This window comes from Electrona antarctica (genome assembly GCF_951216825.1).
Source record: "Electrona antarctica genome assembly, chromosome: 2".
In the NCBI taxonomy this organism is placed as follows: Eukaryota; Metazoa; Chordata; class Actinopteri; order Myctophiformes; family Myctophidae; genus Electrona; species Electrona antarctica.
The window spans coordinates 18,012,380-18,034,369 of NC_136807.1; the positions used below are offsets into that span (position 1 = coordinate 18,012,380).

General features: G+C 41.1%; 1 long non-coding RNA gene across 1 annotated transcript; it reads left to right on the plus strand.

Moving 5' to 3' along the window:
- The first annotated feature begins 6,485 nt into the window (after positions 1 to 6,485).
- On the plus strand, positions 6,486 to 7,518 carry LOC306939792. The gene is made up of 3 exons (XR_013791928.1): positions 6,486 to 6,823; positions 6,984 to 7,096; positions 7,382 to 7,518. It is a non-coding gene; the product is annotated as an uncharacterized lncRNA (long non-coding RNA).
- Positions 7,519 to 21,990: the final 14,472 nt, after the last annotated feature.

Sequence of the window (21,990 nt, forward strand, 5' to 3'; positions counted from 1 at the left end):
AAATAGTAATGTTTTAAGCTTGTTCTTAAAAATAGCAAGGAAGTAGAGCTTGCTTGTGTGGTTAGGTTTTCATGCCGATTGGCCAAACGGGTTAGGAAGTGAGTGTGGCCGGTCCCACCCATGTCATAGACCGACTGCCACCTTGGTGGTCAGAATGTGAAGTTCCTTTACATTTCAAACATTAATTTGATCTGGTCATCATTAAAATCGATTTGATCTCATCTTCAGTCAGAGTAATTTTATGTATTTGATATGATCTTCATTCATATAAGTGTACAATGTGAAGTCGTTAGTGTCAATGTTAATAGATGGACTGTCTAACTCTAAACTGTTTAGGTAAATTCATGTGTAATACTTTGTTAATATATACTGTATGCATATTCTATTAACTCATTTTCATTCCATATTAAATCAGAAGTATGAGTGCTAAATACAATGATCAGATGAAGCGTGATGTTTACATGCCCCACAGTAAATAATCAGAAAGGTTTTCTTACATGCACAATTTAACAAATCCTGTACACTGTCACCAGCTCAGTGGCCTTGTGGTTAGAGTGTCCACCCTGAGACTGGGAGGTCGGGGTTCAACTTCAATCCCCGGCCGGGTCATACCAAAGACTCTAAAAATGGGACCCAGTGCCTCCCTGCTTGACACTCAGCATCAAGGGTTGGATTGGGGGTAAGTCCTTGTGACATACTAGCGTCATGTCCAGGGGGTGTACTTGTACATCAAGCTGCCTCACGCTACGGTCCTATGGGCCTCATGGCTCTGTCTGTGTACACTGTCACAGGCAGATCTGAGAAAGATGGACCTGCCTGCATGCATTGAGTCGTGGGAACTCCAAGAGTGTATAAATGGAACAAAACAGGTCCATTTGGTTCCATTTGTAAACTATGTGGTTCCATTTGTAAACTATGAGTTTAGTTAACCCTGGGGATTTTACATTGTCGATTGTGGTCCTTGAAATTAAAATGTTTGAGAGCAGCATTGTTCTAAATCATGTTGTCACAATCCATCTTGACTCTATAAGCTCCACCAAGGCTGTTGGATCACCATGGAACCTCACCCTGTCCAGTAGATATACCCATACCCACATCTTCACTATATGTTGGATTATATTCAGCATGAGATGACCAGTAGTAGAAGATGTTTTGGCTGCCATAGTTTTGTTGATAGCTAATGAGGAGTCAGGAGGAGGTGCTGCAGGCATTGGAGGAAGAGATTTGTCTTGTTATACTTTGAAATACTGTAATACAACAGCTTGTTATCCTAATGGAACTAATTTGTCACGAGGGACTGTTATGTGTTGCTGTTGCACAATGCAGCTTTAATATAATGCATGTTATTAGTCTTCCATAAACTGTTTTATTTGATATGATTTTAACAAATTAAAAAGATTGAAAGAAAATGTGTTCTCTCTCTTTGCGTGTGTGCGTGCGTGCATCTGTGTGTGCGCACACTTGTTCTGTTCCACACTCAGCGTATTCTATATACTTGATAACATGTATAGGTTTAAAATATCTAAGTTGATTTATTTAACAGGTTTACAATACTTACATGTGGGTCAATTTCCGAAAATGGAGGGTTTTGATTAGATTTATTTTTAAATTTCCAATGTATTTGTATTAAGGTTTTACAAAATACAAAATACTTTTAATACACTTGTGACTATTATGGGCTATTTAAGGTGATGGGGTTAGTAATGCAGGTGAGAGTGAACTATAGTGAAGATACACAATGTGGCCCCCTGGAGTGAGTGTGGAAACTTTAGTGACGCTATCCAGCAAAAACTTGCCTGCCCCTGACTCTCAATTCAATTCAACGGAGCTTGATTGGCATGAGAAAACATATTACATTGCCAAAACAAGTGGAACAAAACAATCAAGATAAAACAATAAAATAAACGTGTAAACAGAGCTGTGTTACAGTGTTACATTAACAATACTATCTTGTGAAACTATATAAAAAAAGATTGTGCATTTTCTGCCAGAGATAGTAATACATCCATATAGGAGACGCTTTATACTTTTGAAAGTTGACAGCAGTATTTCAATGTTTAAACATCTTATAAACATTTGGTTTGATTGATTGATTGATTGAAGAATTTATTAACAGTTTGCAGAATTACAGTACATTTCAAGCACAAACTCAATACAAAGGCTGTTAACTGTGAGTGGACGACCCAATTAAGCATTACACTTGTTTCCACCATGTTCAAATCATCAAAACATTTAGAGACGTACAAATAGACACTTCTATAGACAGAACAGGAATTCATCATAAAGGAGGTAAAAAGGGAAAAGAAATATATACAGTGAGGGGAAAAAGGGGGGGGGGCGGGGGGGATTCAGATTTTACGGGGGCCAGTTTCGAATTGCAGCCATCCGTAGGTGCCCTTTGAGAGCGGTTTTGAAGGAGTCAAGGGATTCGCATGTCTTAATGACAGTTGGTAGGGCGTTCCACATTTTGGTGGCATAGGAGCGAAAAGAATTTAGTCCCTTGTTTGTGCCGAATCTGGGTTGTACATGGTTCGTTGCACTCCCTCTGGTGTTGTGGGTGTGGACTTCGTTAACATTAAGGAAGTATCTAGACAGGTACATGGGTATCTTGGTGGTGTATCGAATCTTGTGGACCAGACCCATTGCAAGATGCTGTACTCTGTCGTCGACCCTAAGCCATTCCAGCCTGTCGAAGTGGGCAGGGGTGAGGTGGGTTCGGGGGGCTAGATCAAGTAGGAGCCTGACCAGTTTGTTTTGGGAAGTCTGGAGCCTGGTTTTAAGGGCCTTTGAGGTGCTGTGGTACCAGGAGGTGCATGCATAGTCAAAGAACCCCTGTACAAGGGCTCCTGTTAAGGTCTTCAAGGTGTTTTTGTTGACCAGTGAGGAGATCCTGTAGAGGAATCTTGTTCTATGGTTGACTTTTTTGATTACGTTGGTGGCCATTTTATCACCGGAAAGATTAGCCTCCAGGATGGAACCTAGGTAGGTAATTTCATCTTTACGTGTGATAACATTGTCACCCACTCTAACCAAGAAGCCATTTGCCTTGCTGAGATTACTAATAGAGCCAAAGAGAATGGATTAAGTTTTTCCCAGGTGTAAAGATAGTTTGTTATCAGCGAGCCAGGTGCAGATTCTACCGAGTTCAGAGCTGAGGGCATTTTCAACCTGCAGTTTGTCCCTGTCCGAGACCAGCAGTGCTGAGTCATTTGCGAACAGGAACAAGTTGCAGTCACAAGCTGAAGTCATGTCGTTTACATATATTAGGAACAGTAGAGGCCCTAGTATGCTTCCTTGTGGAACGCCACAGCTCACTGGGAGGGGGGGGGACAGTGTTCCGTTCACTTCCACCATCTGTTCTCTCCCCTCCAGGTAGGATTGCATCCAGCTCACTGATGTGCTATCGAAACCAATTGCTTTTAGCTTGTTAACCAGTATGGAGTGGTTCACGGTGTCAAAAGCCTTTTGGAGGTCCAGCATGACCATGCCGCAGTATTTGCCAGCATCCACCTCTTGTTTGATGTGGTCGCTCAAATAGAGAAGGCATGTGTCAGTGGAGTGGGATGTTCTGAAGCCAGATTGGAACTCGTACAATAATTTATTAGTGGCAAGATACTTTTCAACCTGTTCATAGACTATTTTTTCCATCACTTTCGAGATGGAACTAAGAATAGAAATAGGGCGGTAGTTGCCGGGGTCTAATTTACTCCCTTTCTTGTGCAAGGGGGTTACTTTGGCCAGTTTGAAATCTTGGGGGACCTGTCCCTGTTTGATGGAGAGGTTTACTATGTGGGTGATGATTGGAGCTATAGAGATGGCTGAGTCTCTGAGAAATTTGGAGGGAATGTTGTCATGGCCTGTGGCCTTGTGGGGTTGGAGGGCACTCAGTTTCTTAATTACCTCATCAGTTGTTACCATAACTAGTTTAAAATCGTCTTTACAAACACCTAGGTTTCTGTAGAAGGTTGTAATGTGCTCTACACCAAAGAGCCCAGAGTGGGAGGGCAGTTTGTTAACCAGAGTTGTTGCTATGTTTGTAAAGAAGATATTCAAGTAGTTGGCCACATCAAGGTTGTCAGTGATGAGAGTGTTGTCCGATTTCATGTTTATGTTTGAAAATCTGGTTTTTAGTTTCTGACCATAGCTTAGTTGATTGTTTAGTAGCTTCCAGAGCTCATGAGGATTGTTTTTGTTTTCCTGAGCTTTATCATTAATGAAGTTACTTTTAGCTGATTTGGTCATGGCAGTTACATTGTTTCGTAGCTTGATTCGTTGGGTATTTAGGTTGTTCAAACGAGCTTGGCGAACACTGTCGAAGCGCTTGGCTAGCTTTGACTTGCATTTTAGAAATTCAGAGCATTTTTTGTCTCTGGCTTTCATTGCAGCCAGTATGTCCGAATTCATCCATGGTTCCGAGCGGGTTTTGCCCCTGGTGGTTCTCAAAGGAGCCATGTTGTTCAGTGCTGATGTAAATTTGGTTTTGAAGCCAAGCCAAGCTTCTTCGACAAGTGTGCTTTTAAGCTCATCGGACCAATCCAGACTCTCCAATACTTGGTTAAAAACCTCACTAGAGTAGGTTTTGAGGTCCCTTGATATTACTGTTTTGTGGCAGCCGGTCTTAAGTTTTTGTATTTTGCGGGTACAGAATATCATAAAATGATCACTAAGCCCACATACAATAACCCCTTTCTTGGAGATTCTGGATTTGTCCGAGGACAGAATGAGATCAATGACAGTTTGAGTAGAATCACACACTCTAGTGGGTTGGGTAATTAGCTGACTGACACTATGTAGATCACAGAACTTACTGAATGACTTAAACACAGGTGCTTCCTTACCTGTATTGTAGTCGCCAATCAGGATTTTCTCTACACATTCCTCCTCAGCTAAGCACCCCTCAAGTATATCATAGAACCCATGTTGGTCAGGCGGTCTGTAGACGGTGCCCACTAATACCGATTTAGCCTTTTTGAAAATTAATTCAACCCACACAGTTTCAATTTCATCATGCTGTAAGTCAGTACGAGTAACATATTCAGTGTCTTTGTGAATATACATACACACGCCACCACCATGCCTGTTTCTGTCGTTTCTGATCAAGGAATAGTTCTCTATTTCAACTTCTGGGTCTTTGGTTGACTCATCAAGTTTAGTTTCAGAGAAGGTTTTCAAACTCTGCTTGGGTGATTGTAAATTGATCACCCGTGACCGTGACAGCCCATTTAGGAAAATTCGGCTAATATAACTCTATGCGTTGTTTTCATGTTGCTGCTGCTCCACCTTAGCCAAAAGAACAGATCTACAAGCTGCCCACACTCCCGAGTCCCGACAACCATGGCGCAGTGTGTTAATGGCGTGTATAACTTTGCAAAGGGGCACCACATTACGCGCACCATCAGTATTTTAGTCTGACGTCATTTCGTAGTGCGATGTCACTTCCGGGTCCAAGTCAAGGATAGTCTAAGAAGGATGAGACGCGAAGACCGTACGGGCGACGCCATGTTGCTTATGGTGCTCCATGGAAGGAAAGAAACATGCGCAGTTGAGACCAAGGAAGCTGAACGCGGAAGTGTTGGCTGCATATAGCCCATTGCGCATGTTTCTTTCCTTCCAAAGCAACATGGCGTCGCCCGTACGGTCTTCGCGTCTCATCCTTCTTAGACTATCCTTGGTCCAAGTGGCACCAGCTCCCGTCCACATATCATTGTAAACAACCAACATGGAACCCGTGGATCTTTTTACCATAACGTCCTTTTTTAAAAAGGACCAATTGCGCGTAAAAAAGGGTCTTAATGCTTTCAAATCTAATCGAGTGTTAAGCGTAAGTCTTCTCCCAGGGGGTATAATGAAAGGTAAAGTTCAGGCGTCTATGAAAAAGAAAATATATGATGTCGAGGTGAGTTGACTAGTACAGCTTGGTGCTGTTAGGAATTCTGGCTCCTAACGTTATATACCACGTTCCGTGGCTTTTCATTAGCCTTGGATGAAGACTGTCATAGATTTATTTCATTGATAATGTAATTTATCTGACGTTTGACTCGATACAATACATATTAGCCCTGGTCCAGCCCGGGTCCACCAGGGCTAAATACATATGTCAGTCTTGATCCAAGGTTAGTTTAAAATTAGCTCGGGTCCATAGCCTAATGCACTTTACTATTGTTGTATTTATCTATCTATCTATTTATATTATGTATTTTATCATAAATGCAACGGCAGTAATAAAGTGCATTAGGCTATGGACCAGAGCTAGCTTTCAGTTTGCCATGATCTTCATGGTTGTTGCCACGTTCCCTGGCCTTTCATATCTTGTTCAGGTATATAAAATTATTATGCCATGTTCCCTAGCATGTTCCATGTTCTGGTTAACGAAAAAGCACCCCCCCCCCCCTGGGCTCTTAGCTAAAGTTAGCTTATTGCAGATGCGTGTAGACTAATATAAACAGCAGAAACGTTAGGGTTGGTGTGAGGGATATAGTTGTTTTCAATACAGGTGCATGTAGAAAGTCAGAAAATCCAGTACAGCACATGCTTATTGCAGATGTGTGTAGACTAATATAAACAGCAGAAACATTAGGGTTGGTGTGAGGGATATAGTTGTTTTCAATACAGGTGCATGTAGAAAATCAGAAAGTCCGGTACAGCTCATGCCAGTGCCCAATTGGCAAAGACAAGTGCCATCATATGGCAGCTTTACTGATATGGGTGGAGAAAAACGTGTCCCGCACAGACGTGGAATGTGTGTGGACAAAGGCAAAGACACCAAAATCTGAGGAGATTGTTGCCAAGAGAGTGTCTGAGCTGATACCATCCACATCACTAGGTAAGTAATTAATGTTAAATTGCATTATTTGTAGTGTACACAAAATCCTTTACAGTTTATTAAACAGGATAAATAAAGGGGGTTTGAGATGGTATTCTGACTTGAAATGGTCTCAATTACTTTATTATTCATTTCACTATGCTTTATACTATTATTACAGCTGGAATCAAAAGACCTGTAAACCAGGAGGACAAGGAGTGGTCACAGCAAGCATTGTCACAGCTTGGCCGTTTCACTGGAATGGGGTGGCTCTTGAGTCCAGAAACACCTCAGGTAGTCTTTGGTACTTGGATTTGGCCCCCAGTCAAATCATCCCACCACACACTGAATAATTATGTACATTAATCATAATTTGAATCTTAACTGGTGTAATTAAAAGCAAACATTAAATAGTATAGGCCCATGACCAATTTGGTTTGACATAATGTAAACGACACAGATGTACAGTATGTAATCCCTTGCCATTCACTGAGATCAGATAACGTTGTATGCTTTAATTCAAAAGTATTACCCCTGAATAATACATCTCTGACACTGTGTGCTTAACTTTAAATCTAGACACTCCCTATCAAGACATGGGATGGGCTGGTGACCAGTCCAGGTTTTGCTGAAGCTGAGGACAAGGCTCTTCATGTTTTGTCATCGCTTGGAGTTACTGAAGAGCAGAAGCAGCAGATTGAGAGAGCCACAGTGTTGCAAGCCAAGAACGATTTATGGTAACTATTCAATACTAAACTCCTCAAAATTGTAACGCTGTAATGCAGGGGTGCTGCACTTTTTTGACTTGAGAGCTACTTTCAAAATGACCAGCTCAACAAGATCTACCCACGCAAAAACATATTATCCCATCGCTGAAAATAGTTTAGAAAAGTACCTGAGGGGCTTTGGAATAGAGGGGCTGGCATATGAGACAAACGCACTCGGAATGGGAAAAAGAGGGGGAATTGTTATTGTTTTGTTTTGTATAACTTTGTAATGCTACTGTGCAAGTCTTGAAAACAAAGTATTGCATTGTGGGTTTGAGTTGACAGGCTATTTGATGTCAATGAAGTCACGTTAATTCAAGTGGCAGATGCCTTTTTCCTTCTTTTTTTTTAGGGCCATGTCATGTGATGTACCTTTTGGGCACCCCTGTTGTAAAGCAACTGATTTATAATTGTAATACACATGTTCCTTGCTAAAAGATGTCTGTTGTCTAGGTGAACTGTATTATATATTGGGTGTATTTATAACAGGATGGTTTATCGCAAGAAGCGGATCACGGCAAGCAACTTTGGTTTGGTCTTGGCAGCAGTCAAGTGAAAGTCCTACCCTCCTTCCTTATTCAAGACCCTGCTTGGCCAGTACAACCTCAGTAAAGGTTCTAAAGTAAGTTTTGAGGGCATAATGATTTAAACTGATGGTGTCATTGGCTATAAGAATTAAAGTGAGTGGTATGTTCTTCCCCATTCTCAAGGCATGTGATTGGGGAATCACCCATGAGCCAGTGGCAAAGCAGCAATACACTGAGCAAACCGGTGTTGTTATCCAGGAGAGGGGAGTGTTCCTGTCTGACAATGGCCTGCTTGGTGCATCTCCAGATGGAACAGTGTCTGATGATGGCATTATTGAGGTAAAATTATTTTGTATACAGTACGTACGGGCTAGGCATTTAATCAAAAATGAACAGAAATTAGGAACCAATAACTGATCCTATGAAAATCACACCCATGTAAAGTGAGGGGCGCTCTTATCATCGTACATCATCTCATTCCGGCCAATCTTATGCATCCTCACTTTTGTCTTCAATGTTTATACATTGGATGATGTAGATTTGTGGATATATATATATATATATATATATATATATATATATATATATGCAGGCCAAAGAGAACTTCCCCAGGGAAAAGGAAGGGACCGCACACTCCAGAGACTCAGGACAAGATTAGTTATGCTTCATTTATTTATTGCACGACGCGTTTCGCCGTTTGGCTTCGTCAGGTGCTTGCATACATGCACAGGTGTGAATTTCAGTCATTTATAGTGACAACCCATCATCCCATGATCAGATAACTCCGCCCCTATACCTATATATGGCTACACAGGTCATACAGTATATAAATGTATCAAAGCCTAGATTTAAGCTCCTTTTTATAAAATAGTATTAAACAAACAGATTAAAGGTATATTCGGTGATTTTACTTAATTCAAATATCACTTATTTTTTCTTTTTTTTCTGGATAATCCTCCCTACTATAGAGTGTGCTGACCATATAAGGAGTTCCTCCCTGTCCCCAGTGAGCCCCTGGGGTCAAAAAACCCTAGTTTCAGTTTTGGTGGCGGGTGGCAAAGCCTTCATCCAATCAGGATGAGAGGGGCCTTCCTCCAATCATGATCGACTGGGGGCGGGCCTTGGTGCACATGCTGTTGGCCTGTTGCACTTCCCCCCCACTGTAGAGTGTGCATGTGCACATTTTGTTACCGGGACGGACTGGGTGGTTTTCCAAATCACTGAATGCTCCTTTAAGGTGTCATGTTGAATATGTATAAATATACATTTTGTGTGGATGTAAGCACCTCATTTTTACACCACACTGGGTTTCTTGTTAAACATTGTATTGTATTGTATTGTATATATTTTCTGTCTGTTTATTTTATATATATATTGCATTTATATTGCATTCTTAACCTTCCCACTTTGATACATTTATATACTGTATGTCATGACCTGTGTAGCCATATATAGGTATAGGGGCGGAGTCACTATAAATGACTGTGAAATTCACACCTGTGCATGTATGCAAGCACCTGACGAAGCCAAACGGCGAAACGCGCCGTGCAATAAAGAAATGAAGCATAACTAATCTTGTCCTGTGTCTGGAGTGTGCGGTCCCTTCCTTTTCCCTGAGGAAGTTCTCTTTGGCCTGCATTTATACCTTGCCTACCAGCACCTCCCCCACCTGGATGTGCATGTGAGAAGCTATCTGTTTATATATATATATATATATATATATATATATAATCCACAAATCTACATCATCCAATAAATTCAAATAGATTTTGTGTAATCGACTAAATCAACCCTATACAATGGCATGGTGTACAAAAAGTGAAACATTTTGAATAGTTCAAATAGCCTACCTGTAATATCTACATCGACACGTTGTGAGCTTGTAGATTGACTATTTTAACTATTCAAAAATGTTTTTCAAAATAGTAAAAAAGGCAAAGTAGTTTAGGGATAAGGGGTTTACCATTGGACGAAAATAGAGCCCTAGATATTAGATTTTCGGAACTTTTTCCACTATTCTAGACCGGTCTATAAATTGCCTTTACCACAATAGTGATGTTTTGCATATCACCGACCTCTAGGTGAAATGTCCCTGGTCAGCCAAAAACAAGACGGTCCGGCAAGCAGCAGAGAGCAAGGACTTCTTTCTGCGCTTGGATACAGTGACTGGTTCCCTTACACTGAAAGAAAACCATAACTACTGGCATCAGATACAGGGCAACCTACACCTCATCGGAGCCACCACCTGTCACCTGGCTGTATGGACCCCTCTGGATTTCGTGGTCCTGCCAGTGCTGAAGGACCCAGCATGGGCTGGAAACATTTTCATTCTGGAAACATTTTATAAAGATGTTTTCCTAGAGAAAATTATTTCAGATGTGTAAATCATACTTAAATATGCATTCATCTGCATTGCACTATTCAACACACTTCAATACTGTGTTATTCCCAGGTGTGGGAGGTCTGCCTTCTCGGTAAAGGGGGCAAACCTTACCCATGGGACTAAAACTAGATACAGGTGGTAATGCTATTGACGACTCAAACTATGGTTGTGATCAAATCAACTGTGCACTGCACATGTATAGTGTCTGACTTATTACTTGAGTGATTGTTTACTTCTGTTTACTTTGTTTTATAGGTCAATGTAATAGGCACTTTAAGTTTGTTTTAACCCATTTAGGCCTGACGTCAAATTTTAAAAAATGTCTTCTAATTCTGTAATGTAATTGGCCGCCGACCCCCATCTGAAAATGTTGTTCCAGGGACCCCCCAGAAGCAAAGATTTGACCTTAAAACGTTTGCTCTGAAATAATATATTCAAAGATTTGCACCACATTTAAGACTTTTCAAAAATAGCAGACCTATAAGCTCAGTGCGGCACTCGGTGCTGTGAGCTTGTAGATCTGCTATTTTTCAATAGCTAAAGTATAACATAATGCTTAAATCACAAAGTGGTTCTCACCCAGAATGGGTTAAAATATTAGATGCATCTGCCTCTATTTTATGGTATGATTGTTCTGGTTCTTGGTAGTTAAAAGCTCAAACGTATGTGTGCTTTTATAACTTGATGCATTGTTTTCGTATTGTCCCTGTCAAATAAACAAAAAAGCAGTGGTTCTCAACCAGTGAGTGGTCCTACACAGGGTTCCAGGTGGTCCCCAGTCAAATGGAGTTGGTAACCAAATGAGCATAAAATTAAACCAAATGGACCCTTTACGGGTCCATTTCGTTCCATTTTACACTCAGGAATTAAATTGTTAAACAGCTGCATTACTTAATTACAAGAAGTCTACACAGTTAGAGAATTTAGAAGAATTGTTATTTTGATCGTTTGCCCGTTATCTCCTGATGGTACCAACATCAATACACCATGGAATTTCGGACAAAATCTTAAACGATGAATAGCAAAATATTCTTTTGGGTCAGGATACAAAAGTCATCAAATTGTGGTCTGGGGCTCAAATACTGAATAAATAATGCACCTTGATATGAAAGGGGTTGACAACCACTGCACTAGCATTAGTGCAAGTATAATATGAAGCTGCTAAACACTATGCTGTTATAAAGAAGAGAATTCAACTCTGTTAGTGTAATAAAAGTTCAGACATGAATTTACATTCATTTCCCTTTTTCAAATGTTTATTGAAAAGCTGAAACTTTGCGAATAATTGCCGTTTGCAAAGTCGTTAGGCACGCACATACTTTAAGTATCTTATTGATGTTTTTGCTGGACTGAGGTGGGATATTGTCCAAAATTGTATAACATTTCAGCCTCTGAATGGAACGTTCCACATGGATCCTAGCACTGGAGATGAGTTTGTTTTTGTTTACTTCTTCCTGTGTGAACTGTCCATTGACGAGGAAAGACGGAATGTTGAGCGAAACCCCTTCTGGTAAAATGTCCCTAATTGTGAAGCCCTTGTCTGCCATCACCATATCACCTGGTTGTAGATGTTTCAGAACCCCAGAATCTGCCGTTATTGCCTTGTCTGAGGTACTCCCACCATACAGGTCACTGACAAAAGTAATCACTCCATTTGGAGCCACACCAATTAGAGTTTTCAATGTGGTTCGTCCTTTGTACTGGCTGTATAAATGGCACTGTTTGTCAAGTTTCTCACTCCTGGAGATGGCAACCTCTGTGCAGTCGAGCACAATCCTACAGTTAGGAAATGGCCGGAAACAGTCTGGCAGAGAGGTCCGATTCTTGGCTGTGGAGGAGATGTTGTTCTCAAGCATACCGACATACAAAATGTCATACAGTGCACAAACAATGGTGAGGAAGATGTTGGTTACTGTGGCTATGCTACAATGAAATCTTTGTGCAAGGTCCATGTGGCCGGAACCAAGTCTAAGCTTCATTAAGGTCAGGAGCAACTGATCAATTAGGGGGATACTTTGGACTGTCCACTCGGAATGATACTTTAGCTCAAATTTAGAAAGAAGCGCTTCCAAAAACAGGACAGTAGCAGCATCAGGTAAGCCGGTGAAATATTGTACCTTTTCATTATTGGTGGAAATTTGACTGAAGGAAAATGTTTGCTTTTGTTTCTCCAATTCTTTTTTCAATTTATCATTTTCCTTTCTTAACATGTCATTTTCTATCTCGAGCACCACAACACTATTTTTAGTAGGCTCTCTGGAAGTACTAGGGATCTCAATCTCAATGTCAGGATTGTGTACTACTTCTTCATCCGTTCCTTCCTCTTGAACACTGGTGGTAGGGAGTGGGATCATTGCTTTCTTGCTTTTGGGTGTATGGCTGAGGTGGCCTGGAAAAGTCTTCCCCTCGTTCCATGAGAACTGTGATGGCCCAGCAGCTTTTCCATTTGGGAAATGCCAACTGCACACCCTCGAGTTGGCATTTGGGGTAAAGTTGACACGCCTGTAAATAGAATGAGAAGAATGAGACATCATATATCATATGATATGATTATCATTTATCATCATGCATCATCTCGTTTTTGAGAGCGTCGAGACTTTGGAAAGATTCTACATTCTAGTCTAATGTAGTCTCTTTTGTGATTAGTATTTTATTCGATTTTTTCCACAACACGACACCAACATAAATCAACAATAATAGAATAGATATAGCAACACAATAGAACAAATGGGGCAACAAAAATTAACAGAAAAGAAACAAAAAGGGAGGGGGAAACATTACATACTGTAGTGTAGATCCTTGCCTGCTCAGGCAAGGATCTACACTAATGTAATGTAGTCTTTTAATAATCGCAACATCTTGTAGTGTAAGGGAGGTTTAAGATAACCATGGACTAAGAATAATGGAATAAGAATGCAGATTTTCTGTACTGGTTGTGTAGCTCAGCTGACTCAAAGCCCACAGTAACTCACCATCTCTTTACAGACAGGGTTGTAATGCTACAGTAAATAGCTGGGAGGCTACATGTGGATATCCAAGGCTACGTTTACTCTCCAGTCTCCACTATGCCCTGATTATAACTGTATTCAGCATAAAAGCATCTAAAAATACGCAATACATCGATCCTTGAGGCGGATGGTTTTGTAACCGATTGACCGAACTAAATGAAATATCCGTCTATGTAGCCTTAGTAACGTTAGGACCGGGGGCTGCGCTAACGTCGGTGATAAACTTAGTTTTCTATGTATTTCTTCAAATAGCAACTTACCGTATCAACTGCAGCCATTTCCTCTTATCTTTGTCGTTGGGGGGAAAGCGGTAGAATGACAGTTTTGTCGTTGTTTTGGTCTCAGATCTGTTCAAACAGCGCGGCACACAGCATTGCGGCATATTGACAAGAAGTAGGCTTGGACCCGGAAGTATTTCTGGAGGAGGAGCCTACGTCATCACTTAAATACTGAAATAAAGCGCGTAGTCTGGTAACAGGAGACTAGAAAGAGAGGGAAGAGGCCAGTTACTACTCTTCTCCAGATTGTGGGTCGACTGAACCGAAGAACTACTGTCGAAAATGGCTGATGAACTTAAGGTAATTATAAATTAAATCTCTTATACTCTTCACATCAAAATATAGACTCTGTACAACAGTCCAAAAACATGCTGCATGCGATGGGCCAAACGGATCATTTCAGTGAGTGAGCATTTACTGAGGTTATTTTTGTTTTGAGACCTCCTTAAGTCATTGCCAAACACTGTACTGTATATGGGTCACGCAGATTGATTTGATTGAAGTATTTATTAACAGTTTGCAGAATTACAGTAGCCTACATTTCAAGCACAACTCAATACAAATAAAACTGAGTGGACGACCAATAAAGGATTACACTTGTTTACAAGAGCGTCCACCTTGTTCAATTCATCGTAACATTTAGACATTACAAATATAGACTTCTATATAGCCAAATAACAGGAAATCATCATCATAAAGGAGGTAAAAAGGGAAAAGCAAGTAGTGTAGTGTACACTTCCATTTGTATACAAATACGTGGTTTTATGTTTTGCACTAGTAGGCTACTGTTGTGTGGTAAATGTTGGATGACTGTTTTGGACAAAAGACACACTTAGTAGCCACTCGATCGACTCCAATACAGTTAGCATACCAAATTACCAATTACCAAATTACCAATTAATGCATACTTGCATCTCGTTAGTCATAGCCTATTCATACTGTTGTTGTAGTGTTGTGTGGTATGTTGGATGACAAAAGACACACTTAGTAGCCACTCGACTCCTATACAACCAAATTACTCATGAACTATATTTGGAGCAACGTCATCATCGGCATCGATGGACTGCCATAAGCAAGTAAAGTAAGTGTGTAGGCAGTGGGAAGCAGGCTCCACGCAAACGACGCAAGATTCCCCCTGGCACAGCAGGGGATGCCCACTCTGCCTCAATGGTACCACCTATCTGTCTATGTGTCTGCCTGTGATTAAGATAATGGATGAATATGAATGAATTTTTGTATTGTATTGGTATATATATATAATATATTATTAAGGAGCAAATATAAAAATTATAGCTCTAAAACAATTTCGGGGAACAAATGGTCCTGATTCATATAAAATATGTGGCTGATGTAAATGTGCAATGACAGTATTTTGATAGTGTCTATTTAGGTCTATTTAGACTATTTCCTGTAGTTTATGAAGTTGTACATGGTCTATTCTATTTAATGTAGTTAATTTTACTTGATCCTGGCAGGTGTCACAGGCGGATGTGGTGGCCCCCTCAGCTGGTTCTCCTAAACCGCTGTTTAATAATCCGTCTGTTCCAGAAGGATGGACTCGAGAACTGATAAAGAGGGAAAATGGTGCTTCTAAAGGGAAGTTTGATGTCTACTATAGGAGGAAGTGAGTTGTTTGAATATTAGAGTAATATAACCGGTGTCATGCTCGTAGAACGCAGTACCACGCCGTGGTACCAGTAATTTTTTTACGTGCATGTGCAGGGACGGAACGTGGTGGTTTACTGGCGCCCCCCCCCCTATTTTCACACTGTGTCAAGTATGCATGCACACTTACAGCAGTAGGCTATGGCTCCAGTAGAAGAATGCCTCCTCCAGAACAGATTCATTCGTCCAAAGCAAACTTTTTAGTTTTGCTAGTGTGCAGTAAAGATGTTTGTTGACTACTATAAGTCTACATTTTTAGAATCTGATCTCAGGCCTAAATGGGTTAAAACGCTGTGCTACTTTTTAAATCTTTTCTTATATCAATTAATCAACATGATAAACGTGTTATTAACCGGTTAACCCAGTAATATACTTTGTACAATGGTGGTGGACAAAAATAGTGAAAATAGGTCAACAAGCTCTTGAGCTTGTAGATCTGCTATGCAATAATCATGATATTGATTTGAAGTCATATCGCCCAGCCCTAGACAGTGTCTATATAAACTATATAAAGTTCAAGTCGTGGCGGGCGGTGTCTGTGGGTCTGTCTCATAGACCAGTGGTTCTCAACCTTTTCAAGGCCGACCACCCAAAATAATCATCTGTTCATGAATATCTACCATTCTGTTTTGTTTGTGGTCAGCTCTGAGGGGAAGGCATTCAGGTCAAAGGGGCAGCTAAGAACCTACTTCAATCAGGAAGGTCACACCACCACCGACCTCGATGACTTTGACTTCACCGTCTTTCGGCGTGGAGAGAAAGGACTCCGCAAGAAGCTGAAGCCCAAAGGTACCAGGGTCTGGAACGGGTTTACTCTGAGACACAGTCAAGCCTTTGTCAGCTTTCTGGCCTTGGTTCCGCCTCCTGGTTGTTTATGCTAAAACTGAAAAATATCCAGTTTTGGGGAAAATAAGAAAACACATTATGCTCAGTCACTATACTGCACCCGAGATGTGTCTTTTTACTGAGGCTAAGTTTAGAATAAGAATTGAATACATTAACGCCCTTGTCGCCATGACCCGCGGCACTGGGTTATCATAATTACCCTTTGATAGTTGAACCTGCGGCGCCGCGGGTATCGCTTTTTATCAAAATCCACCGGCAGAAGCCAAACACATACCTCTACTGCGCCCAGGTTGCTAGGCAGGTTGCTATGTCCCTCCAGGCACAAGGCGAAATGTGTGCGCACCCCATTGGAAACGACTCATGATTTCTTTCCTGCCTGTTTTCTCTGAAAAATACTCCAAAATCCGTCTTTGCTAGACTACAATGTGCTTTCGGTTCCGTCTCTGTGAGGCGTGTGACACACACACAGGCTCATATAGAGCGTCGCAGTCCTGACCCCTTTCATGACGACGCCAAGGCCCAGGAAATAATTCCCAATGCATTTTTCCCATAGACATTTTAAAAAGTTTTTATTTAAAGACCTTTTAAGCATCGTACGAAGCCAACTCGAGTCGTGACAACAAACACAATATTTTGGACCAAACAAATAATTACAAAGAAGAAAAACAACAAAAAAAGTGTTGTAACCTGCCGTTTTTTTCTTCTTTCTAATCTTTTTTCAATTCAATTCAAACTTTATTCAAGACACTCACAGGGGGGTCCATAGGGCGGAACACATAAAACATAAAAACACAAAAGTAAACAAACTATAAATAAACAAAGCATAAACAAACAAACAGGGGGGACTTATCTCTGTACATTAGGCATGTAACGATTCACTCAACTCACGATACGATTCGTATCACGATATGAGGTTCACGATATTTTAAACAAATTATTTTCCAGACAAAAATGACAGAAAAAAAATATTTTAATTTCTCTGTACACTAACACTGTAACTTCAAGAACTGAAGCTCACAGTCATTTTGACCTTTAGATCTCCCAATTATATGATTGTATGAATTATATGATCCACTCTATCCACTCCTGGGATTTTTATAGCCTGGTTAACCAATAACTCTAGGGACTCTAGGGACTCTCAGGACCTCCCTAGAGGACGACTTCGCGGGATTAGGAAGCGGGGAAGAAGAGGCGGCGCTCGTCTGAGGCTGAAAACTCAGCCACTCTCTCGTATCCCGTTACCATCTATAATCCTCTCCAACGCTCAATCACTGAGAAACAAGACCGACGAGCTCCAAGCACAAGCCCGCTACAGCCATGACTTCAGAGACGCCTGCATCCTAGCCTTCACAGAGACCTGGCTGTCTGAGAGGGATTCTGACGGGGACCTACAGATGGACGGTTTCGGCGCGCCTATCCGGCTAGATAGAGACGCCGCCGCAACAGGCAAGTCAACTGGCGGGGGGGTATGCTTGTACATTAATGAACGGTGGTGCAAATCTGTCATCGTCCGGGAGAAACTCTGTACTGCTGACATTGAGCTGCTATCTGTCTCATTGCGCCCTCCATATCTGCCTCGGGAATTCCCCCAGATTTTCGTGACTCTTGTGTATATACACCCGAGGGCTAATGAAGCTAAAGCATGCGAGCTCATCTATCAAGTCACACAGAGGCTGCGTTCTATTTCCCCGGACTCACCTAACTTTATCCTTGGAGACATGAACCACTGTACCCTGAAAAGCACTCTGAGAGACTTTTATCAATATGTCAAATGCCCTACCAGAAATAACAAAATCATAGATTTATGCTATGGAAATATTAAAGGTGCTTATAAATCGATCCCTCTTCCACCCCTAGGCTCGTCTGACCACAATTGTATTCATCTTATCCCTGTCTACCGCACTGTATTGAAGCGAGGTAAAGTGCAGACCTTTCAGGTTAAAGACTGGAATGAAAATGCATGCCTCACTTTACAGGGTTGTCTCGAGGCGACCGACTGGGACATGTTCAAGGAATCCTCTAATGACATTGATGAGTTAACAGACGTTGTGAGCAGTTGGGTGTCCTATTGTGAAAGCATTGTTATTCCAGAAAAAACTGTGAAAGTTTATCCGAATAGCAAACCGTGGGTCTCTAAGACACTCAAAAAGCTTCTGTACAGTAAGAAAAAAGCCTTCAGTGATGGGAACAGAGTTGCTTTATGTGACATTCAGAAGGAAATTAAATGTGAAATCAGGGCATGTAAAAGTAGGTATAAAGATAAAATTGAGTCTCAGCTCAAAATGAATAATTTAGGATCTGCTTGGGACAGCATGAAAATAATTACAGGAATGAAGGACTGTGGCAGGAGTAAAGTTCAGCTCAATGGATACACTTCAGATGTAGAGCTGGCGCAGGATCTGAATACCTTCTATGGCAGGTTTGATGCTCATGATTACAAGGTCAAACACAATGAAATTAGGAACAGTCTCATGTCGGCCCCTCCTATGAATCCCTTTTTTAACGAGAAAGATGTAACCACATGCTTTAAGAGGTGTAAACCCAGGAAAAGTCCTGGCCCTGATAAACTCAGTGGGCGCCTACTAAAAACATGTGCTGATCAGCTAGGCCCCATCTTTAATTATATTTTTAATTTATCCCTCTCCTTGCAGAAGGTTCCATCTCTTTGGAAACAGTCCATAGTGGTGCCCGTTGGCAAAATAAAGAACCCTATGGTATTGAACGATTTCCGACCGGTTGCCTTGACCTCCCTGGTTATGAAACAATTTGAAAAGTTGGTTAAAACTGAGCTCCTGGTCAAAACGGAGTCTATGTTAGACCCTTTTCAGTTTGCCTACAGAACCAGGAGAGGCGTTCAAGACGCCTCATCGACCTTACTTAATCTTCTCTATAAACATTTAGAAGGTAGTAAGAAGCATGCCAGGCTGCTCTTCGTAGATTTCTCATCAGCGTTTAATACAATTCAGCCTCATGTTCTGGCAGATAAACTTGTACATTTATTCTGTCTAGATGCAGGTCTTGTAGGCTGGATCCTTGATTTTCTTACCAATAGATCACAACAGGTGAAGGTCAATGGAATTTTATCCAACCTATTATCACCTCAGGGCTGTGTTTTGTCCGCTTTCTTGTATATTTTATATACAAACGATTGTGTCAGTCAGCACGCCAACAGATTTATTATCAAATACGCTGACGACTCCATCATAGTCAGCTTGCTCGATGATAATGAAGTTGGTCATGGCCAAGTACTTGATGACTTTCTCTTTTGGTGTGGGGATGCCTTTCTCCAACTGAATGTCTCGAAAACCAAGGAAATGTGTGTAGACTTCAGGAGATCCCCCCCAGTTCCCCAGAACAGTGTTGTCCATGGTGAGCAAGTCGACATGGTGACCACTTACAAATACCTGGGTACTACATTTGACAGCAAACTAAAATTCGATGTGAACTGTGAAATATTGTGCAAGAAAGGCCAACAACGCCTCTTTTGCTTGAGGCAGCTCGCCAAATTTCAGGTTGACAAATCCCTAATGAAACTTTTTTACAGTGCTTTTATCGAGTCAGTTATCTCTTTCTCCATCATTTGTTGGTATGGAAACCTAAATATAAAGGACAAAAACCACCTTGGTAGAATTGTGAGAACGGCCTCAAAGATTGCCGGAGTTAACTTCAGTAGTCTAGACCAAGTATTTAAAAATCAGGTGCTTAAGAAAGCCAAGTCCATTTGTACGGATAACTCCCATCCTCTCAGCACTGAGTTCAAGCTGCTTCCCTCTGGCCTTCGCCTAAAAGTTCCAGGGGCCAAAAGCAATAGGTATAAGTTCTCCTTCGTGCCTGTAGCTATCCAGGCTCTAAATGCAGATAGGAGGAGGTAATTTGTCACCTGACTCGCCTGTATGAATTATTAATTATTTATACTGTTCTGAAAATGTTATGAATTATAATGTTACACTGATACCTTGAACTGCCATCCTGTTTTATTTGTTCTATGTGTACTATGTGCCTTTTTACTGTGTTTTTGTGTTTCATGTTACCTGCCTGTGTTATGCCTTGCTGTAAACCAAATCGCCCCACGGGGACAAACAAATAAATGAACCTGAACCTGAACTAACCACTCCCCCTTGAAATCGCATTTCCATTAATTTGTGCGGAAGAGTCTGCACCCTGCTAATGCATGGTTGGCTGTGGGAGAACAGCGTTGACAGACAACCCCTTCAACCAATCAGTGTAAAGTTACTGTACACATGCACCTACACCATTCTGTGTTCAAGTCCCACCACAGTATCTGAGTTACGTGATCTCTCTTATCTTTGCCTTTACTGTGTGTGTGTGTGTGTGTGTGTGTGTGTGTGTGTGTGTGTAGGCAGTGGGAAGCAGGCTCCACGCAAACGACGCAAGATTCCCCCTGGCACGGCAGGGGATGCCCACTCTGCCTCAATGGTACCACCTATCTGTCTATGTGTCTGCCTGTGATTAAGATAATGGATGAATATGAATGCATTTTTGTATTGTATTGGTATGATATTGGTAACATTAATAATGTTAATGCAGTGTTGATATTGATAATCTGGTATTGGTAATTATAACGATGTTAACTAATCATGAGTCATTACGCCGAAATATTATCATTTGTGTATTCGGGCTATATACTGTACATCTGTAAATAGTCAGTCATTGTTTCTCTTTAACCCATTTAGACCTGAGGACGATTCTACAAATGTCTTCTGAATCCTGACAGTTTTCTGAAAAACCTTATGTTTCTATGTCAGTGGTTCTCAAACAGTTTCATGTCAAGGACCCCCAAATATATATGTAATTGGCCGCCGACCAAAATCTGAAAATATGTTGTTCCAGGGACACCCCAGAAGCAAAGATTTGAGTTAAAAATGTTCGCCATGAAAGAATATATATTCAAAGATTTGCGTCTTATTTTCAAAAATGGAAGATCTACAAGCTCGTAGCACGGCTTTTTTTCAATAGCTAAAGCATAACATGATGCTTAAAACACCATAAGGGGTGCCCGCCCTGAATGGCTTAATTGTCCCGTACACTAAATTAAATTGTGTTGTGTTGCAGCCCCGAAGCCTTAAGGAGTTCAATCGCAAATGTGAAAAAGAAACAAAGGTAGGACACACACACACACACACACACCCACATACACACTCTAGTCTTGCCTCATTACTATTTGGACTCTGCATTCCAAGCCACTCTCATTAGCCTGACGAGTGCCATAATTAGAGAAAACAAGTGGCCATTGCTTTTTGCTTTCTACTTATTTACACCACATGTATGCACAAGCGTGTGTGTACTCTACTGTAGATAGATGGATGTATCACAGACAGACAGGCAGACTCTTATTAATCTGTATTATTTTTATTTACACATACAGTTAAACTGGCAACAGGATTACACAGTGTACACTCTCTCTATCAATCAAAAATGTATTGCTTCAATCATATTCCACAAAAACATAACCTGTTCTATACACTAAACCAGGATTGTTCAGGCCAAGGACCCCTTAGCTGAGAGAGAGAGAGAGAGAGAGAGATGATGGGACCCCCCACTATATTGGACAGGAATGTAATCATGAGTCATTACACCAAAATATTATCATTGTGTATTTGGGTTATATACACATATTTGGGCTATATACTGTACGTCTGCAAACAGTTAGTCAACGTTTCTCTGTACTTGTCCCGTGCTCTAATGAAAGTGTG